The sequence below is a fragment of the Nelusetta ayraudi genome, unplaced genomic scaffold (genome assembly GCF_046127955.1).
Source record: "Nelusetta ayraudi isolate G7.1 ecotype Tasmania unplaced genomic scaffold, CSIRO-AGI_Nayr_v1 ptg000133l, whole genome shotgun sequence".
Taxonomy (NCBI): Eukaryota; Metazoa; Chordata; class Actinopteri; order Tetraodontiformes; family Monacanthidae; genus Nelusetta; species Nelusetta ayraudi.
The window spans coordinates 181,058-192,748 of record NW_027466183.1 but is presented as its reverse complement, the minus strand read 5'-3'; the positions used below and the strand labels follow the sequence as shown (position 1 = coordinate 192,748).

Genomic DNA, 11,691 nt, shown 5'->3' with positions numbered 1-11,691 from the left:
AAAAGATACAAAAAATAATTAAAACAAGACCTCATGGTTCTCGCGCAAGATGAGGAGTGGGTCATGGTCCGTCGCAGATGGCAACCCCAACCTCGCCGTGCACAATTTTTTCCACAACCACAGGATGTAGCCCGTGTCAGTGCTCCACGCAAGGGCCGTGCAAATTCTATCTCCCACCTTGGTGGGAGATGGACTGAGCCCATATTTCCAAACCCTAATAAATAATTTATAAATAATTAAAGTACAACTGACCAAGATGGATCGAGACGGCTGGACGGAGGGGCGTTACGGACGCCGAAGGAGAGAGCCCTATCAGCGGAGGGTCCAGTGGAGGGAGGACTCTCCCTTTTATGTATCATATAAAAGCTAAGAACCCCACGATCATCAACACTTCCATCGGAAAACAAACTCCCTCTGCCCCTTCCCAGAGGGGGTGGAGACCTTGTCCCGAACCTAACCCTCAGCGAGGACGACAATCACGTGGTGGCCATCCACTGCAAGGCCGGGAAGGGACGCACCGAGGTCATGATCTGCTCCTATCTCCTCCACTGCCACAAGTTCCAGGAGGCCAAGGAAGCACTAGACTTTTGCGGGGAAGTCAGGACAAGGGACAAGAAGGGAGTCGCGATCCCGAGCCAATGGCGCTACGTCAACTACTACAGCTACCTACTGAAAAACCAGCTGGAGTACAAGCCCGTGGCGCTCCTCTTCCACAAAATGGTGTTCGAGACTCTCCCCATGTTCAGCGGGGGCACCTGCAATCCCCAGTTTGTGGTCTACCAGCTGGAAGTGAAGATCCACACATCGAACCCGGCTCACACGCGGCAGGCACATGTTCTTCGAGTTCCCCCAGCCACTGCCAGTCTGCGGAGACATCAAAGTGGAGTTCTTCCATAAACAGACGATGAAGAAGGACAAAATGTCCCACTTCTGGGTAAACACCAATTTCATCCCCGGACCAGAGACAGCAGGGACAAGATGGAGAACAGGGCGGTGAACAATGCCGACAGCCAGCAGGGGGTACCGACGGTGGGTCAAGTTTTTTTGTTTGTTTTTTTTGGACTGATCTTGCATTCAGGTTTTAGTGTGCCATTCAACCTGAAGAAGACCCGGACGAGGGTCGAAACGTTGTTTTTTTGTTTCCACACCTTCTGTTTTTGGATTTTTTTTGTTTTTTCAAAAAAAATTAAAATGAATAAATATTAGAAATAAATAAATATTAGAAATAAATAAATCTCATTATGGAGGACGGCTGGACAACGGTCCGCCTCAAATACTGAAGGGGCCAACGCCCATTCTTTTCTGGAGGGACCCGGCAGGACGGCGGCCGCTTTGGTGGGAAGGGCAGAGCACCTGCCCCGCCCTATGAGAGTGTCCGTCATCCAAATGTCCGTCATCTCTTGCAGGTAAACAAAGAAGCCCATACGCTCTCAAAGACTGATCCACCCATGTCCGTGACAACAGGGACACGGGGTCCCTCGAGTCCCACATGAAGAAAATCCCCCCCCCATTTTTTTTTTTTTTTTTTTAATTTCTTCCCTGCCCCAAAAAATGTTTGTGGGGCAGGTAGGAAGAACAAATTGGGGGGCGTTGAAGTCTCTGAATACTGGCATTATCACAGTGCAGAATTGTGTCTTCCCTCCAATGAGTCCCATTCCCAACCCATGTCGAACATCTCGGACGGCATCCTGGCCACACTCCTAGCCACCCACCCACCCAACACTCCTGCATCCGGGCATCGTCCAGGTCTCGAAGATAGATCCACCCTTGTCTGTGTTTGTGGGGCAGGGGGGGAGAGGAGGATTGGGGGGCAAGTCTCTGAACACTGGAATAATCACAGTGCAGAATTGCGTCTTCCTCCCATGTGTCCCATTCCCACTCCTTGTCGTCCCTCCACACCCAACCCTGATCCCCACCTTGTCCCTCCCGTCTGTCACCCGCCCATCCCTTTTCGTCCGTCCTCACCCCGAGAAAGAAACACAAAGCATGTCCCTCCCATGTGTCACATGTCCACCCCTTGTCACCCCTCTTCACCCACCCTAACCCCGGCCGGCGCGGCTATTGCGCTGGGTCGCACACGTTCGACGTGAGACTGTTTGTGTGTGTGCGCAAGGAAGGTGTGACCCCCGAAGAAGGTCACCTGTATGTTCATCCCAGATGGCCATGTGTTGCCCAACGGCAACAATGTCGGCTCGCAGAACCTAAGACAAACCCTAACCTTCACCACCAACGGAATATCCGTCATCTCTTGCAGGCAAACAAAAAAGTCCAAATGCCTTCAACACCAGAGGTGAAGGCCTTGAAGACCAGGAGGGGGACTCAAGGTTCTCGGACAGCATCCTGGCCACAATCCTAGCCACACACCCAAAAGGAACCCCGTGACAAACCCACAGCAACACCTTCTCATCCCTCCTTACCCAGCCCTGATCCCCACATTGACCCTCCCCCTACCTACCCACCCACCCACCCTGTGTGAAGTCTGGAAAAGACACAGAAGCTCTAACCCAAAGACGTGTCCCACCCACCCTGCCCGTCCCCTGTGCCACCTGCCCACCCCTTGTCGACCCTCCACACCCAACCCTAACCCCGGCCATTGCGGCTATTGCCCTAGGTCGCAGAACCTTTGATGTCAGAGTGTTTGTCTGTGGGGGTCGCAAGGAAGGTGTGACCCTCGAAGAAGGTCACCTGTATGTTCATCCCAGATGGACATGTGTTGCCCAACGGCAACAACAGCCGGCGCGGGTATTGTGCTGGATCACGCGTTCGACGTTATGTTTATCTGTGGGGGTCGCAAGGAATGTGTGACCCGCGAAGAAGGTCACCTTCATGTTTAACCCAGACAGCCAGGTGCCCTAACCCTGGCCGAATGTCGGTCATCTCTTGCAGACTGGAGCTGACCCGGCACCCAAGAGGAAACGGGACGTCCAGACGGTGGAGGTGGTGGAAGTTCCTCCCATGACAAGGAGGGAGAGGGGAGTGCGCTTCCTGCCACCTAATCGTGTGTCCTGGACCCCGAGGGAGTTGGGCCTTATCCCCACTGACGGCAAACACACCCACCAAGAGGCGTATCAGCTCTACATACTGGAGTGTGAACACCTCGAGATCCCTACAAGGACCCTGCATGGATTAAAAGAAAAGCGCATCGCAATGATGTAAACATGCTGAGTGAGTGAGTGAGTGACAATGGCTGTGTGAGTATTGCTTGTTGCTGTGTGCGAGTTTGGAGTTAGTTTGGTTTTGGTGTGATAGCGTTACAAATAGTTAGTGTTAGGGTGTGTGATAGGGTTAGAATAGGGAGTGATTGATGTGTCCAAAATAAAACAAAAAATAAATAAAAAACTCCACATGGACTCTGCGGTGACTTGGCGTGGGGGCTTGAGTGCCTCTGTGGTCATGGGGGTCCTCCGGAATGACCGTGTGTAGTACAACTGACTTGTGTTGTAAGGTAGTGTGCTGTGCTACGCGCAGTCATTATGGAGGAGCCCCATGACACCAGAGGTCAAACTTAAGAGTCCGAAATTGAAGAAAAATCACCTCAATCTACTCCAGATGTGGCCTGAAACGTGGTCGATTTTGGTATTTAAAAAATAATGGGACTTCATAAATACATAAAACTACAATGTCAATGACATGGAAAAAATTTCTCTCTCTCGCATCTCTCCGACCTTCCCGTCCAGTGATACGAAAGAAATTGAGTTTCAAACGCTAATAACTCCAGAAGTGGAAGTGACGTCGAAGCACACTTCATGCCACCTGCACTTCCACACGAGATCTGTGTGCAACATTTCAAGATCTTTACACATTCGCCCGCGGAGATGTGGCCATTCAAAAGTATGTCACGGGCATGACTCTAGAGCCTCAGCAGGTGTAATGGCGCATCGAGACCGACAAAGGGAGCCATAGCAAGCCGTTGGCAGACGCACCGCCTAGATGACGCCCTAATGGCGAGACCAGTGGAGGGGAGACACCGGGTGGACGGACAGCGCCTATTCTGCTCAGTCTCCGAGGGGGTGGAGACCCTTTTCTAATCCTAACCCTAATTACTAAAAATATATTTTTTTAAAAATGACAAAAAAAATTGCAAAAAAAAATGCATTGCACGGGCTGGAGAGTGGGTGACTGTCTCGTACAGACGCCACCCTCAGCGAGATGGGGCCCCAGCTTTTGCACGCCGGAAGGACCGTACGATCTCCACTTCTCACCTCGGCAGAAGATGGACTCAGTCCAGTTCCCCTAAATGACCTTCACGTAGCCGCACTGTCGAGGGGAGGGCTTCGGGGAAACTGGACGATCCCTCTACCTGAATGACGTAGACTGGATGTCTGTTCTTGCAGCTCATTTAAAACCTCTCCTTCCACCCCACCCCAACCTCCTCGCTCCACCCAAACATGCTGCTTGACAGCAGTGAGAGAGCCGACAAGTAGATTCTCTCTGTGGCCAGACCTTGACCGCCAATGGCAACATTCACAGACACATGAAAATCCAAGAGGACCTGGCCAGTGGCCTGAAACTAGCAAGAGCGTCTGGCTGCAGACCTGCACTGTCAGGACCCACCTGCACTGAGAGGTCCGCCTGCACTGTCAGGACCGGAAGTTGATTTTAAGCCTTTCAAATTTAAACGCTTTTGGACCAGAAGTTCATTTAAATCCCCGGAAGTTGATTTAAAGCCTTTCAAATTAAAAGGTTTAATAAATTAAAAAGTTTTACAACAGAGTACATGAAGATTTTTGTAACAGAAGACGTGAGGAATTTTTTCTTTTTTTAAAGATTAATTGTTATGTTTACTGTGCCATCAGAACAAGCTTTTGATTTTCTATTGTATTTTCAGTTTTAATTATTACGATTATGATCTACTCCTGTTAGCTTTCATAACTTTGTGTTCCCTGTGTTTTAGGAGGTGGGTTTTTATCAACACAAACCCAACCGTTCAAATGTTTGTTTTTTGTAACACACACACACACACGTATATGTATGTATATATATATATTTATGTGTATATATTTATGTGTGTATATATATATATATATATACACATACATGTACATTATATGTACTGTGTTATATATGTATATATATATATATATATATATATATATATATATATATATGTATATATATGTATATATATATATATATGTATATATACATATATATGTATATATATATATATATATATATATATATATATATATATATATATATATATATAGACATAGATTGGTCTAAAGCTAATTGCAACCGATTGGCTCTTGGAATGATGAAAAGGAAAAACATGGAGTGAACGTTAAGCAGAAAACTGTTTTTTAACATTGGCTTTCTGCAAAACATTTAGAGAAGGTGATCATAAGAAAGCCATTCTTGGGCTAAATTTCCCTCTGGCTTTGTGTATACCACTTCCACTGGCCAAATCAAATTTGGCTCTTCCAGTATGATTGTCAGATTTTGTTTGTTTAATAAAAATGTGTCCAGAATTTATATCTAGAATTACTGTCCTGACTGCCCCGTCTTTAGTTTTCCTTTTTTCTATACTCGTGAAATGTTGCAGCTCGTGATGTGAGTTACTATCTCGTCTTGCACATCCTGTACTTTCATGAGTTATGGAGTTATGAGTCTTGTTTTTCAGCTTTACTTCTCCCACCTGCAACAGCTTGGTATCTCTCAGTGTCCTGGCAAAGAGGGCAAAGAACAAGGCCGATGTAGCCTGTGTCTAGAATTGGTCAGACTTTCACAAAACTTCATATCTCCCTCTTCTTCCTCTCCTCACAGGATGAAGTATCTTCAATGTCTTTGTCTCCTTGCACTCGCTTTCTGACTGCTTTGCTGTCCATGTGTTTGTGCTTAAAAACTTTAATAAACTTTTATAAAAGATAAAAGATTTCTCACTCGGAGATTTTTGTTAAGCGTTTTATTTTTATTCCACAACAATCCCCAATTTGAGGAATCAATGTCACTGTGGTGGGAGAGGGCCCAAGGGGTGTTGGCATGTGGGGTTGAGGACAGGGGGGTTGTGGCAGCAGCAGCAGCAGAATGACTCAAAAGAGTCATTGAACAGTTTTGTCATTTCCTGTGTAGCCTCCTCTTTTGGCGCGCCATCCATGTTTATAATCTCTGGGATGTCCACCCTTCCTGTCAACAACTCTTTATTCGCTTGAATCCATTCTGCTGCTTGTTCACATTGCTGCAAAATTCGGCCAAATGGACTGATCTCAAGGAGAAAAAAAAAAAATCATCTTTTTCTCATAACCTGAAAGGTCATCTTAGAAAACTTAACAACATGTCTTCAGTTGTCTCTTCCTGACATTTATTATCTTGAGCCTAAACAATTAATATTGAGCATTGAATACAAGCAGTTGTCACAAAGTAATTCTCAAACCATTTACTGGGATTGAAAACTGAAAAGAACTTATAAAGATTGAGGAAAAAAAATGACTGCAAACTGACCTTGGTCATGTCGTCTTGCGCTTCAGTCGAAAAAAAAAGTTTGGTGGCACCTCACCTGCCAGAAGGGCTTTAGATGCCTTGCTCCAATGGGTAAACCTCTTTCCATGGCTATATTAATAGGTTAAAAGGATAAAACAATTAAAATTACATATGCTGTGGAGCAATGGCCGGAGCCAGGCAACTTTAGGCAAATCCAAGATATGCAAGTCTGGAAACTAGCATGAGAATAGAAGGACAACTACACAGATGACATTAGAGTGTCAGTGGAATAAATTAACGTCTGACACAAAATTTAGAAAATGTTAAGTGGTCTGAAGGTTCACAGACCATCTTAGCAAGTGACAAGACAGCAACAATCCATTTAAATAAAGGAAGTGTGTAAAAACTGATGCAGGTGAGTGTGAATGGTTGTTTGTTTCTATGTGACCCTGCGATGAACTGGCGACTTGTCCAGGGTGTCACCCTGCCTTCACCCTAAGACAGCTGGGAGAGGCTCCAGCAGACCCCCGTGACCCTGAATAGGAATAAGCGGGTATAGAAGATGAATGAATGAATGTGTCAGAGTTATTCTCTGCCATCACGTCTAACAGTACAGGTGTTAGAGGTTGCCTGATGGGTGGAGCACAGTTTCTGATCGCGTTGCTTCTCAAAGCGTTGTGTTTGCATCGTCGAGCTATGTTGAAGGAGTTGATCATTGTACGTTGGGCCACGGGGAGCTGCAATAAACTCGTCTTTGCAAGATATATGAGTCTCGTCATCTTTGTGGATATCAACGATGTGGATTATAGCAAGCGCGTCAAACAGGTGCCCATCTAGCAAGCATCTCAGGGACTTTAAGCAGTAGGCTTAGCCTCTACAGAATGGAAGAATGAATGGTTGCTGCAGTGCCACTAAAATTACTGACTATTGTTTTTGCAGCTGAAGCAGTCTAGCATGGGACTGGGCTTCTGTGTAAAGTTTGGTGTTTTTCCTTTCATGCATGGGAAGTCGGTTTCCTCAGAAGAAAGAATGAAGCACATACTGGATAACTGGCAGCTTAGACTGCCTGGATCCTAACTTAAAGTAAAAACTACAAGTAAAATAAAGTGCCATTTTTAACATGTCAAAGTCAATTAAATTACAACATTGTACCTTCCGAGATCAAAGTTTTCAATCAGCATGATACACCACCATTTTCGCAGGGTTGGCATGTCGGCCTACGGACACAGAAATGGATTTCATTTCATTCAACATCAAATTAACTACCTTTATTTTAATGAAAAGGTAAACTTACTATGGTGAGATCATATGGAGCATCCAGGACTGTGTAGAGGGCATACTAGAAAAAAAGAAAATATTAATATATTTAGGAGATATGAATACATCTAATTTACCATTAGCATGAAGATGCCACAGTCTTGCCCGTAGGGCTGTTGTGGAAATCCCTATAAAGTCAAACAGAAGATTGTTTATGACTATCACCATCGTCGTCGTCATCATCCTCATCATCATCATCATCATATTATCACATCATATAATATCTTCATTTGGGACTAATGACAAAGGAGTAAGGATACACAACAACTATTTATACCTTCTAACTGGGCGCAAGTGCACAGACATGCAACGTTTTTAAATTTTCAACTTTTCATTTTCTGCTATTCATTTTGTTCAAATTATTTCTGATTTGGAGAGCAGAGAAAATTATTCTATTTTCTTTGTTCTTTTTGAAAAGTGACTGAATTAAAAGGTTTAGGCCAACTACATAACAGACATCATTTCAGAAGAAGCAGTCATCCATAAGAGTGAGGCGTTAGATGTTCTTCACTGCAAATTACATTCCCGACAGAAAACATACAGGATCATTGTTGAGGCTTATGGTCGAACCTTTGCAGCTAACGTTGCATTCGGAGAAAAGATGACTGAATGTTGTTGGCTCTTTTTAGCCAACACGGCGTATTTAATAAAGACTGAACACACACTTGTTTTACAGAAAGAAAAACAGAAGAAAAACTTCACCTAAGTACATAGAAGTTTATAATAAGTGTTTCCCCCATGTGGTCAATTATGGAATTGCACATGAAACAAAACTGAGGACACAATACCATGTCAATTCTTAACACCCCCACTTGTTCTCAGGTTGTTGTAAACAATGAACTTATCAAAAGAAACAAAAATACAGAATGGAATGAATGTGGACTCTTGTCTTACACATTTCCAACTCCAAAAATAATAGGTGCAAACTTTTGCAGCTTCAACTTGGTTGCAGGTTTGGTCATAATGTCGGCAACCATAGTATCTGTAGAACAATACATCAAAACGACTTTACCTTCATCCACAGTGGATCTGATGAAATGGTATTTTATATCTATATGCTTACACCTCTGTCTGTTGACTGGGTTTTTAGCAAAAGCAATTGTTCCCTGATTGTCCTCATGAACCACCGTTTTTGTGTATTTGTAGTTATCCATACCTTCTAGTAACTGTTCGAGATATAGACGCTCCTGGATCGTTGAAGCTAATGCCATATATTCTGCTTCACATGTTGAGAGTGCAACTGTAGGTTGTTTTCTAGTTTTCCATGAAACTGGAGAATTGTTTTTGTTAAGTCTCACACAGTAGCCGGTCGTACTGCGTCTATCGCTGACATCTGTCGCCCAGTCAGCATCGCTGTAGGCTTGGATGCCAAGTTTCTCACAGCTTCTCTGGAAACACAAACCTTTTTCAGAAGTACCTTTTAGATATCTCAGAACGTGTTTCACAGTTAACCACTGCTCCTCTGTAGGCTCAGCAAAATACTGTGATAACTTCTGTGAATAAAGTCTTACACGTTGTGTATGTGCATAAACAGCATATTCGTGTATAGTTATGAAAGGTTTTACTGTGTTTCCTGGGTAGAACATTTGGGGTGAGTTTACCTGATGTTGGTGCTCCACAAACTGTCCGACACTACGGCCTTCCTTATATACCCCCTCGAACGTTCGGAGGATGTTGCCATGGTGATGGTGACGTATGAAGGAATGTCAGTTATGGCGGTTTGGGTTCATCGCCGCACGTTTTGTCAAAAAAAAGTAATGCGTTTTATGGGTATAGCGTAGAAAACTCAATTTTCTGATGCGTCTTTTATTTCCGGTCACAATGAGCCCAAATTAATACATAAGCACACTTAAATAATTGTCAAATTTTGACATACGTTCAAAGTACGTTGAGATGAACGTTCCGTTGCACGCGGGCAGCTAGAGGGGGCAACATTAGCATGTTATGCTAGGTGTACGTGACTGCGCTAGGTTTTTAAGATTTGTGCATTTGTGGGGATTATGGGAAATGAAGTTGATTTTCCGTAGTGACTTTTCCAATATGCTTTTTATGGTCTCCTCCTCCTGGTAACGGTGGCAACATTCTCCATCTGAATACCTCAGGTGCAAATTCAATTTATAAGTTAGATAAGAAGTCAGTGAGACCTTTCTGCAAAGTTTAATAATCATTGTATTCGTCATGACTTGTCCCACCAGTTTTCTTCACGGGAACCCATAAACCTCTTTGGAGCTTTACTTGCTGGTTCTTAAAATAATGGGGGGCAACCAGGTGGTTTTAAAAACTATTGCATTACGAAATGAATAGTCTTTTAATTTACTTGAACCTTTGAATTATCTAGAAAATGAGTACCAAAGATTTCAAAAATATTTGTATAACCTTCGTTGTTTTTTTAAGGTGCATTACAAATTGTAAGTGACCTTCTCAAAGAACATGAGCACATCCTCACGTAATTAATTTCTTTTTTTTTTCTTTTTTCTTTTAAAGTTTATTTATATTATAATTTTAAAACATGATCAATCCAGTGCTGCCGGAGCACCGAACATGAAACCAGTGTGCATTTCATGCAAAAATGAATTAACTTGCGTTTTAAGTCATATACAAGCCCATTTATTTTAGAGTTTGAAAAACAAATCTTTATTACAACTACTACTATCATGATTATTACTATTTCACCTCTTGGGTAGTTCTGGGACAGAAAGATTGACAGCAGTGGTCCATCTCTATCGGTTATCCATCTTGGATTCAGGGGGACATTACCTGCAGTTACACCTACTGACCACTGAGCATTAAGGTATGTTAAGGAATGGAAAAAGTTTTGGCCACAAACTTGAGGGACTTTGACGTTGACTGCCTTTTCAGTCGCTCGCATTCCAACCTAACAAAGTTATATAGTATGTCTTTCTGATCATTAAGCTATTCGCCTTGCATTTTAATTCAGCTCTATAAGCATGTACATGTCTTTTTTTTCGGAATTTGACGTTTGCCATCATAAGATAGCATTAGCCGTTAGCTTCAGACAGTTTTTTTTTTCTTTCCAAAAGAAAGGCCCCAACAAAGGCGTCAGCGATTCCCACACATTTGAATGTTTTAGTCACACGTTTGGCTCCTGGCTCGCCGAAAGTGTTGGACAAGGAGCTTCTGGACCCGGTGGACGTCTTGCTTTCTCTGGATGATGTCAAGCCAGAGGACGGGGACAGCAACAGCAGCTGCAGCAGCAGCCTCCGTCTCTATCTAACATGAACTTTACCTGAACCACGCCTGGGCGCCCAGCTCAGGTAGATCATACTCCCCTACTCAGTAACAGTAAGCCCTGTATGAACACTCCCTTCACCATGTTCCAGCCACTTTCACTGTTTGTCGTTCTTTTCACTATTGAAGTTAACAGCTGCTGGAGCTCTGAAGTCAGACATGGCCAATCGCCGTAGCACAAGTTTTTTATTTATTTTTTATTCAATTTAAACACTATTGAGACACAGGGTCTGATTTACAGGAAGGACCTTTTTTGGGGTGGGTGGGCAGAGACGTTGCTGGGCTCCAAGCAAGAAATCCCTGGGGCCCCACCTTACCGATGCACGCCCAAAGAAATTGGTTTTTGCAAACATAAATGCAGATAAATTGAAATAAATACCGAAAAAATTGATTAGTGGTTCTCAAAGTGAGGTCCAAGGACCACCAGATGTCCCTGAAAGCCCAGGCCTATTAATAATTGTAAATAATCTGACACCAACAAAGATATATAAAATATGAACTTTTCTTTATTACAAAAGTGCACTGCAAATTACTTAAACTTTAAATATAAAAAAAGACTCGTGGCTGCTGCTAGCTATCCAACACAATACAGGAACTGCTCCTGGAATGGGGGGAGAGCAAAGGTCAACACACTGAGCCATTGAAGACACTCTGATGGTGCTTTGCTTATTTACACATGTCTTTAAAATATACACTACAAAATCT

General features: G+C 43.6%; 1 pseudogene; it reads left to right on the top strand.

Moving 5' to 3' along the window:
* Nucleotides 1-256: 256 nt before the first annotated feature.
* LOC142904864 (phosphatidylinositol 3,4,5-trisphosphate 3-phosphatase and dual-specificity protein phosphatase PTEN pseudogene) lies at nucleotides 257-3,156 on the top strand (annotated as a pseudogene).
* Nucleotides 3,157-11,691: the final 8,535 nt, after the last annotated feature.